The sequence below is a fragment of the Dermacentor albipictus genome, chromosome 10 (genome assembly GCF_038994185.2).
Source record: "Dermacentor albipictus isolate Rhodes 1998 colony chromosome 10, USDA_Dalb.pri_finalv2, whole genome shotgun sequence".
Taxonomy (NCBI): domain Eukaryota; kingdom Metazoa; phylum Arthropoda; class Arachnida; order Ixodida; family Ixodidae; genus Dermacentor; species Dermacentor albipictus.
The window spans coordinates 72,295,776-72,306,810 of NC_091830.1; the positions used below are offsets into that span (position 1 = coordinate 72,295,776).

Genomic DNA, 11,035 nt, shown 5'->3' on the forward strand with positions numbered 1-11,035 from the left:
TTTTGACAAACCAAAGCTTGTGCTTGTTCGTAGTGAAACAGCCAGGGCTTCTCTTAAGGACATGGCAAGCGAATGTATTTTATACAAGGACCTGATCGAATTGGTCAAAAAAGAGCGGTCCATTACTTCTGTCCCAATGACTTCACCAAGTTGGGAAAGTTCTTGAAAAAGACAAAGAAAAAAGTAATCCATTTGGACCCCCCCCCTTCCGCATTCGGAAAAACTGGGACCAGTGACTTTTGACTTACCTGCCACTTCCACGACATGCGACCAAAGAAAGCGATTTCGACTCCGACCTCCAGCACCTGGTTCTACAGAGAACTAAAACATGAAAAAGGTAAGTAAACAACTCCTAAGCTTTCTTTCTTGCTTCTAGAATGGTACACTGTAAGGAAAATCCCGGGGAAAACGGCGTACCTGCGCAGTTAGTCCTAAACAGGCAGCTTTCGCCCTTCCACGTACCAACTGCATGAATATGCATGCCGTGTTCAAATTTCGGAGAATAAGTGTTTAGTCCTTGGTCGGAAAAGAGCAACGGAAGGACGAATGGCTACTGTTACTCCCGATACATTCCGCTCTTTTCGTCCATGCCATGGAGTGTTGCGGCAAAAACGGCATTGTCTAAGAGTCGGGAATATTCCGAAGTTCGTGCAGTGCCTATTGAACTGCATGGAAAGCAGCATTTTCGCTCTTCGCGAGCAAAGTGTGTAAAATTTAAAAGCTGGAATGTGAAGAGCCATGCCCTTCGTGCGCACGCCATAAGTGAGCGATACACATTAAACGCGCAAGTCATTGATAGGCTGCTAGATTTTCTTGGTCAATAGTACCGTGCCTTCCGTTCCAAGGAGATTACAAACTTAACTGAAGCGACGTGTAGCTCAAACGTGACACGCTAAGCCACAGAGAAATTTGCCTTGCATGTTGTCTTGGGTGCCCCGTTTGAGCTCGCTACACGTTTACATCGCATAGTGCCTCAGTTTAAGTCACCCTCAGATATTTGGGCAGATTTCTTTTTATAGTCGCCTATGGTTGCAACAAGACTCAAAGCTATACTCTCCCCGCATAGCATACACTAAATGCGTAGTAGTTTTTACGTTGCCACGCCTGCGTTCCGAAGCGTAAGCTTGTCTCAATATTCTGCACTGTCAACGGACCTACTGTGGTCCTGACTTGTGGCTTTCAAGTGGTAAAATGGAAACTTTTAGACTTCGCCGAATTCTTTAAACTTCCATTTTTTGAGCAAATGGTGGTTGGCGAATTCCAGAACGGAAAGGAATGAACCGGTGCAATAGCGAAGTTTGTCCGAACGTTTGGTGTGTGTTGTGTGCTTTGAGAAAAAAGTAAATACTTGAAGCAATCAAGGCGTAATCTAAATGGTAGGTCGCTTAAGAAGTTTCAGGGCGTTTACCAACCGCGAAACCTGGGGTTTCGCGGTTGGTAAACGCGAAAATTCTCTGGGGTTTTGAATAGTCTGGAAATGCTCGCAGGAAACTCAGGGAATTACTGCTTCTCTCCGGGAAAATGAGCAGTAATTTTGTTGAAAGGGAACGAACATCGCGGTAATTGTAGGCAATGGAAGAACCGTAACGAATCCTCTTTGACGCTGTGTCGTCCGCTGAAGGAGTGGCCAGTGTAGTCAACGACCGACTTCCCGGACGCCGGGCAATAGCGACGGCTTCGCGGCTTCACCACGTACCCCACAGAGTGAGTGTGTAGGAACGTCTGGAATTTCGGACGCAAGAACCCTTCGGCATCACGTTTTCCTGACATCATGTCGCAACTGCAGATCCGAAACAGCATTAATCAACGCCAACACCGCCGTTTCGATTATCTTGCTGCCTCTAACCGGCGCTCTCGCACATAGATCAGCTGGCAGCTGCAGCCGCCTGAGCGGCAACGGGAGACCTAGCTGCATGGACATTCGCTATTAATGTTCTTGCAGTTCGGTGCTGTGCTTTTCATTCAAAGAATTCAACGCTATTAACAATGACACGGACTCCACGACTGTAATCTTCGCGTTTGCCGTTAAAACACACATTACAATTTGGCATTTCGAGCAAAGGCCGATGAAGCTGCGCACATCCTTGACGCACTTTGGAACAGGGAAATGCATACCAGTACGGATATTGCCTGGGTCCTGTTGCACTCCGTTCGCTTATACGAGATGTCCATGGACGGTAATCTGGCGACGGCCGAATTGGCACTTCGATGCGTTGAGTTGCAGACCGGCTCGACGAAAAACATCCAGGGCTGCTGAGTGGTGCCCGAGGTGCGTAGCGCACGTTCGGGAGAATACAATAACGTCGTGCAAGTAGCACAAGCACGCGGACCATTTGAAACCCTGAGGAATGGAGTCCATCATGCGTTCAAATGTGGCAGGAGCGTTATATAGACCAAACGGCATAACTTTGAATGGATAAAGACCGTCGGGTGTTACAAAGGCAGTGTTCTCGCGGTCGAGATGGTACACGGCAATCTGCCAGGAGCCGGAGCAAAGGACAATCGAAGACAAATACCGAGCACCGGGGAGGCAGTCAAGGGCTTCACCAATCCGAGGTAGGGGAAAGACGCCGTTTTTGGTAACCCTGTTAAGGTGCCGATAATACATGCAAAAACGTCATGATCCATCCTTCCTTTTTACCAGTAAAACAGGTGACACCCATGGACTACATGACGGTTCCATAAAGTTCTTCGCAAGTGTTTTGCGAACTTCGGCGCGAATAACCTGACGCTCAGCCGGTGATACTGGATATGAGCGGCGATGAACAGGAGGGGCATCGCCGGGAATCATGCGGTGTTTACCAGCTGTAGTTTGGGCCAAAGGACGATCGCTAAAGTAAAAAATATCGTGGTAGGAAAACAGAACGTGGTAGAGCTCACGAGAGTGCTCCGAGGGGATGTCGGGCGCAATCATTTTCTGTAAGTCGGCGATGGTACAAATATCCGACTGCGATGGTAGGGGAGAATCGGCTGAATTGTCGTCTACTGCAATAGATGCTACCGAATGAGCGAAGCTGGGCCAGAGACATCCCGCGTGGCACAACTTGCGTTGTCTAGCCAAAATCGACCACTGGCAGGCAGACGCAATTCGCCGTCATAGATAAAACTGTATGACGAACTGTGATCCCGTGTGTAAGGACGACGTATTGCTCAGGAGCTGCGATGTAGTGACCGTCGGAGACTGGTTGGGATGACACGAAGTCAGCGTAAGTCAGTGCCGAAAGCGGCACGCGAACGACGCCGACGGAACTGAGGCGACTGGGGTGTGGTTCAGCGTGATCCAGAACAGGCAGGTCAAGGCGGAGAGTACTGGCGGAACAATCGGTGAGTGGTTCAGAGGAGTGGGCAGCGTCAGTAGAGGATTTGGCGGCGTGGGGAGCAATGCAAAGTCACCTCGAGGCGCTGCATCGTCTAGTTTTACGGCTGGGAGCGGCGTCCGAAGGGAGTCGGCGAATAGGAGCGACGGGGTTGGCGGGAGCGAGATTGTCGTCGTTGGGGTGAATGCGAACGCGAATAGGGGCAGTTCGGCGCAGGATAAAATATGGCGGCATTATCGGAGCGGGCAGCATAGGGACGAGAAGGGCCACCTGGGGGGGGGCGAGAGCAGGCAGCGTAAGTAGACCGGTTCGGGGAACTCCAGCGACTGCGGCAGTGCCGAGAAATTTGCCCGATTCGATGGCAGTGGAAACAAATGGGCTTCTTGTAAGCAGTGCACCATTCAGACGGGTTGCAGAAACGTGGTGGCTAAGAAGATGCGGGATGGGGCGGAATGGAAGAAGCCGGATGGGTATCAGGACGATGGGCCGAACAGATGGTACGAAACCCATATTTGCGACCTCCTCGCGTACACGTGCCTTGATCAGGGAATCCGTGACTGCAGGTGCATCGGAGGGGCTGGAGTCGAAGGCAGCCGGATAGGCGGCCTCGATCTAACGCCGGATGATTCTGGTATTATCGCCAGTGCTGTTCGAATGAGGAGCGTCGGCACAGGAAGATGTCGCTGGGGTGTTTGGCAGACGGGCAAGCTGTTGGTCGATACGTCGGCTTTTACCGAGTTCCAGGCGGCGGCACTCTTATATAACTGCATCCACCGTCGCCACGTTGTTCAAAACGAGCAAGTTGAAGGCGTCATCGGCAATGCCTTTGAGGATGTGGGAGACCTTGTCAGGCTCAGTCATGTGTGCGTCAACTTTGCGGCACAGAGCCAAGATGTCCTGAATGTACGGGACCTAGGGCTCTGTTGACATCTGCACACGGCAGGAAAGCGCCTTCTGCGCGGCAAGTTGGTGACCGTAGGTGTCACCGAACAAGTCTCAGAGCATTTGCTTAAGCGAATACCAACTGGTGAGTTTATCTTCGTGCGTCCGAAACCAAACTCGAGGTGTGCCACCGAGGTAAAAAGACTACGTTGGCGAGCATGATAGTAGGTACTCATCGGTTATTGCGGCTGACGTGTTCGTACAGGCTGATCCAGTCCTCGACGTCTTTCCCACCTTTGCCCGAGAATACGCCAGGATCACGGGGAGCGGGGAGAGTGATGTAGGTCGTCGGAGTGCCAGCAGGTGTCGGAGGCGGCGGAGTCGAGTAGTCGTCACCGGGAGCCATGAAGGAAGGCTCAACGTACCGTCCACTGCGAAGCTCCGTGACGAGGTACAGAGAAGGTCCACCTCCACCAGATATGTTACTTAGGAAGACGCCAACGAAAAGCTATATACAAGTATACTTGCAAGGCAATACGCCGCACTTGGCCAATAGGCAACAGCCCGCGCTAGCCTCTAATTGTCGTCGTTGTCTTCACCCTGCTCGCCTCTTTGTCATCGCAAATACCGTTCCGTAGCAATATCATTATTTATTCGTCACATTTCATAGTTTGCGCTCTCATTTCCTTTTTATCAGACGAAGATGTACTTATAAAGCCGAAATATGAAAAGGAAAAATATCGGTTGTCCTTTTGAAAGGGCCCATTTTTTTCCATGTAATTAGCTTCATAACTGCTTTGAATTACAGATCTCAGGCCATGGAAATTGAAGACGACAACGACGATGTCTGCAACCGTCCGACGTACCAGGCAACTGACGTCGACAAACCCTCGGAATCCTACACAAGCGACAACACAAAAGATGTCAACAGCCAGGAAGACTATGAAGTCCCCGTACATTGGCCCACTAAACCACACCGTAACATGGTGTCGATCTACTGGGACTATGAGAACTTAAGCGCCCCAAAAGGAATATCTGCGTGCGATATCGTCAAGACGATTCGGGACAAGATGGTGGTTGGATACTCAGAGTTCGAGTTTGTAGTAGCGGTTGACGTCTTCAGAACAGCAAAGGTAACCATAGACCAGTTAACAGGTGCCAACGTCATGCTCTTGCACTTAGATGGCAAGCGAAAAAAACGCAGCCGACGTGAGAGTAAGATCTTTGATGAGAAGATTCTCCGGGACCTTTCGCGGCACGAACGCGAAAGCCGTAGTTATTACGAGTGATGTTGACTTTCTACAAGATTGTCACCACATGACCTATTTTGATAAAACAAAGCTTGTCCTTATTCACGGCGAAACAGCCAAGGCTTGTCTTAAAGATATGTCAAGCGAATGTGTGTTATACAAGGACCTGATCGAAGATGTCAAAAAAGAGCGGTTTAATACTTCTGTCCCAACGACTTCTGCAAGTTGGGAAAACTCTCGAAAATGACAAAGGAAAAAGTAAGACTAAAAAGACTAACCTGCCACTTCCACGACATGCGAACAAAGAACAGGACTTAGACTTCGACCTCCAGCACCTAGTTCTACAGAGGACTAAAACATGAAAAAGGTAAGTAAACAATTCCTAAGCTTTTTTTCTTGCTTCTTGAATAATACACTCTAAGGAAAATCCCGGGGAAAACGGCGTGCCTGCGCAGTTAGCCCTAAACAGGCAGCTTTCGCCCTTCCACGTACCAACTGCATGAATTTGCATGCCGTGTTCAAATTTTGGAGAATAAGTGTTTAGTCCTTGGTCGGAAAGAGAGCAACGGAAGGACGAACGGCAACTGTTACTCCCGATACATTCCGCTCTTTTCGTCCATGTCATGGAGTGATGCGGCAAAAACGGCATTGTCTAAGAGTCGTGAATAATCCGAAGTTCGTGCAATGCCTATTGAACTGCATGCAAAGCAGCACTTTCGCTCTTCGCGAGCAAAGTGTGTAAAATTTAAAAGCTGGAATGTGAAGAGCAATGCCCTTCGTGCGCATGCCATAAATGAGGGATACACTTTAAACGCACAAGTCATTGATATGCTGCTAGATTTTCTTGGTCAATAGTACCGTTCCTTCCGTTCCAAGGAGATTCCAACCTAACTGAAACTACTTGTAGCTCAAACGTGACACGCTAAGCGACAGAGAAATGGGCCTTGTCTGTTGTCTTCGCTGCCCCGTTTGAGCTCACTACACGTATACATCGCATAGTGCCTCAGTTTAAGTCACCCTCAGTTTATTTGGGCAGATTTCTTTTTACAGTGGCTTATGGTTGCAAGAACACTCAAATTTATACTCTCTCCGCATAGCATTCACTAAATGCCTAGTTTTCACGTTGCCACGCCTGCGTTCCGAAGCGTAAACTTGTCTCAATATTCTGCACTGTCAACGGACCTGCCGTGTTGAAGTGGTCAGAATGCCTGGCTTGTGAATGTGAGCGAGTGTGTTCGAATCCTGCTTTCGGATACTGTTCTTTCATCAGCTCAGTAATGTTCAGAGCATAAATGGCCAATTTCAGGAATACCGCCTTTGCGGAGTATCGGAAAAAATGACCGTTACAGCCTTGAAGAGAATCAGTAAAGGGCAACTGTTTAGTTCTCGAAGGAGTAACCGCACGTGGAGTAACATTTCATCCCTTTACACTTACTCCCTAAAGGGAGGAATGGTTGTGGCATATCAGTTCCTTTCCTAAAGGAGTAACCTGAATACCTGATTTCCTCCTTTCTTCTTAAAGTGCATTGAAATGCCCAGCCTTCTTTCTTATATTTGGTGTTCTCACGTCACAATTTTTACCCATTTCATAAATGAGAACTAGCACTTCTGATAATGGCGATTACTTGAAGCTTGACTAAGAAGGTTGGGACTTTTCTCTGTTGTCACCCTTGCAAAATCGCCATTTCGCCTTGTCCTGCACCCATGAAATAGCTGACGTTGTCTTCGGCTCAGTAGAGCTGCAATGTGTCGGCACAGTTTGTATACACAGACGTGGCGTATTTTTTGGTGTTCCCTGTAGATGCGTGCGGTATGCAAGTGATGATCGTCATAGTGATCGTGATAGTCTTATCGCCGAAGTCTCGCGGAATGTAGTTTCTCTTATAAAACGAACAAATTTAATAAAATGCATAGCAGCGTATAGCAACGTGAAGAAAACTCGACCGAAAAGCTGTCCGCAATTTCTGTCATCTCTCATCTGTCTGTTTCTGTCATCTCTGTCAGCAGAGATGTTGCGCCCTCTGGTGAAGGGAAAGGCAATTATGTTATAAGGCACTTGACAGCGGCACACCAGAGCGTGACAGGGACAGAGGTACCCGCATGGATATCGTTCCAGATCACCTGTAATGTGTTTACAGATAATTATACTGCAGTTTGTTATAACCCTAATTGATAGCTATGGCCACGTGCTGTCGGCATGGATGACAATAATTCGATAACATTTTCTTGTTCATAGAACATCTACGTGTCACCTACACGTCAGTGTTTTTGTGGAAGTAAAAATCATTATCTGAAGTGCGCCAAGCCAGGCTGAATTCATCAAAGAACACTTTGTTGTCAAAAAATTAAGACTGCACAAATTACGTGAACCGCACAAACACCAAGATACCATGGTAAAGAAGTTAAACTTAGTTTCAAGTGGTAAAATACAAATGTTTAGTTTTTACCGACTTCTGTAAGGTTTCATTTTTAGAGCAAATGGTAGTTGGCGAATTTCAGAACCTAAACGAGTGAACCAGTGGAATGGCGTCGTTTGTCCGAGCGTTTGGTATATGTTGTGTGCTTTGAGAAAAAAGTAAATACTTGACGCAATCAAGGCGTAATCTAAATGCTACGCCGCTTAAGAAGTTTCAGGGTGTTTACCAACCGCGAAAACAGGGAATTCGCAGGGGTTTTGAATAGTCTGGAAATACTCGGAAAAAGTCAAGGAATTTGTGCTTCTATCCGGGAAAATGAGCAGTAATTTTCTTGAAAGGGAACGAACATCGCCGTAATGGTAGGCAATGGAGGAACCGTAACGAATCTTGTTTGACGCTGTGTCGTCTGCTGAAGGAGTTGCCCGTGTACAGACAAGGACCGACTTCCCGGACGCGCAATAAGGATGGCTTCGTGGCGCCACCAAGTACCGCATAGAGTCAATGTATAAGAACGTCCAACATTTTGGACGCAAGGATCCTTCGCCATGCGATTTTCCCGACATCGTGCGGCAATTGCTGATCCGAAACAGCATTGATCAACGCCAACACCGCCATTTTGATTATCTTGCTGCCTCTAACCGGCGCTCTCGCGCAGAGATCCGCTGGCAGCTGTAGTCATCACAGCGGCAAGGGGAGACCTAGCTACTTCGATATTCGCTATTAAGAATCTTGCCATTCGGTGCCGTGTTTTTCATAGAAAGAATTAGATGCTCTGAACAATGGTAGGACTCATCGTCTGTAACCTTCACGATTGGCGTCAAAGCTTAGAAAGCACGCTGCGTTGCATAGTGTCAGTTCCCGATAGGCAGCTTCGCCTCCACACAACCATGTTACGCGGTGAAGCATAGTTAGAGTATTGGGGCGCTATAACGTAAAACTATTTCAAACTTTTCTATTCCAATTCTGCTATCAGCCCTCCGCGATTGGTCAAAATCCTTTTTCGACCACCCCCCATTTCACCTGTCTGTCACGCGACGTTACAAAAACCGCAATACCTCCCCATCTGATGTGATGTGTGCACACTGATTATGCATCATTTGACAGAAAAAAAAACAGTTATTTCTGATTCGACCCCTTTTCGCCATTAGCCGTCGGCTATTGGTAAAACGTTTTCGGGCTGCACCCACTTCACCTGCCTGTCACGCGACGTCACAAAACCGCACGAACTCACCGCGTCAAAGTGACGTGTACGCGATAGAGATGCATTATATGCCGAACAAAACTGAATTTTTTTCGGAATAGCCGCAGGCTGCCCCGTTCCGAAAGGAATAAAAGATAGCTGCCGCCGATCGCTGAGACGCTGGCTACTCGCACCTGCCGGAGAGCATGGGTGTATTTGCGTATAATAAAACTTCTTGCGTGACCGTGTAACGTTTTTAAGCACTTTCGACACGTTTACTACCTCATTCTGCCAACTCTTCTTTGCTGAGGGTCAATTTTAGCGTCATTTCTAAGCTTCCGTTGCATGCCGCCGCGATTTTCGACCAGCCACCACAAGCTAAGTAAGGGAAAGCCGACCAATCGCAGACGCCGGCACCACCTTCTTCATCCGGTTATCGGTTTTCAGTGCACTAGCTCTGCCCTAGTGAATCCCTCTCCACTTGAGCGTTCTCCTCGCCTCTTTTCAGCCAATTAGATACAATAAGCCGCTCAGTGTAGGCAATGTTATTCGTTTTTCAAGCAAACAAAAGGGACCTCCTATGAACGAGGAGAGCGTTTGATTGGTCTGTTCAGACAACCCTATGGGTGACCGCCCGGTGCTTGCGTCGGTGGTTACGCAAATTTGACGTCAGGAAATTGGAATAGAAACATATTGGAATAGTTTTACGTTATAGCGCCCTTGTTTTGAAGTTCAAGAAGCGTGCGAAATGGTAACTGTATGAGGGCCTGTGTGTATTCCTCAATTATACAGGTGTGCACCCACCACCTCCTGCCACAGCACGAGCAACGTCATGCCAAATAAGCGTACTTGCAGGCCATCAGTGCTTTTCCAGATGTACCTGTGGCAACTTGAGCCCTTATGTTCAGTAAAATGCATGCATTTGTTTTTACAGATCTTTTCGCCACCCCTAGGGATATCGAAAAATCAGACGCTGACTGTACAACTCACCGAGTGGATGCATCAAATGGCCTGTGGGGAAAACGCGCGGCGGAACAAGGAGAATAACCGAAAGGACCGTCGCATAGTAGGAGTGATCGGGAAAGGAATCGGTCGGGCTCTTCTGTGCAGGAGCTTGAGCTCAATAAACAAAGTGTTCGCTGACGCCGAGATGAAAGTGACCCTTTTTCCAAACAACAATAAACTTTTCAAAGCAGTGAAACGCAACAGTGAAACATTGTGCGCGGGCCGAGAGTTTGTCAGGGCAATTGAGGTTGACTTTCCAACTGCTGAGGCAATCTCACTTGTGACAAATCTCGAGCCTAATAGCAATGAGCTTGCTATCAGTTGATTAAAATAGCTCCTTTTCAAAAACAATTGCCTTAGTATGCATATCTTTTATTAATATTTGAAAATTTTCCGGTTTAATTTGCAATGGGCTTTGCAATTACCTTTTTGAGGATATTGTATTCACTGTATATACCTAATTTTGTTCCGTGATTATTTTCTAATATGCTAAAATTCGTTCGAATGAGTGACCCTCTATTTCACACCGTACGTAGGATCACTAACTTGTCAACACTGGCAACTAAAAGTCGAGTCGAGCATAGCTCAAGCTCAGGTAAACATGGCGGAAAGCACGACGGGCGCTACCGCTACCTTTATTGAAGAGGCAAGAGAACGGCAAATGCGTGTCATCACTGCTCCGATGTGCATGCGGGCCAAACGTCGTAGCGAGGTAAGACAGCTTACGCTGGAGTTGGAATTGCAGGAAGCCATTTCCAGGGAGTATGAAGAGCGGCTTTGCGCAAACTGGTTCAAAGTGGTTGCCATTGTGGCTGCTTTGTCTCCCATACATCGGGAACGATGGGCTTTTCAGCCCAACGAGAGGTGGTTTTAGGACACACTACCGCACTTGGGCGAAGCGCACTACAGATAGTCGTTCCGCGTGACACCTGCCACGTTCCGCTACCTTTTGGACTCATTGGGGGTGAATTGGAACGCCAGGAC

The 11,035-nt window shown here is 47.9% G+C and overlaps 1 long non-coding RNA gene across 1 annotated transcript; it reads left to right on the plus strand.

Annotated features, from left to right (window-relative positions):
• Positions 1-100: 100 nt before the first annotated feature.
• On the plus strand, positions 101-10,188 carry LOC135898198 (uncharacterized). Its single transcript, XR_010563280.2, has 3 exons — positions 101-337; positions 5,008-5,816; positions 9,981-10,188. It is a non-coding gene; the product is annotated as an uncharacterized lncRNA (long non-coding RNA).
• The last annotated feature ends 847 nt before the right edge of the window (positions 10,189-11,035 follow it).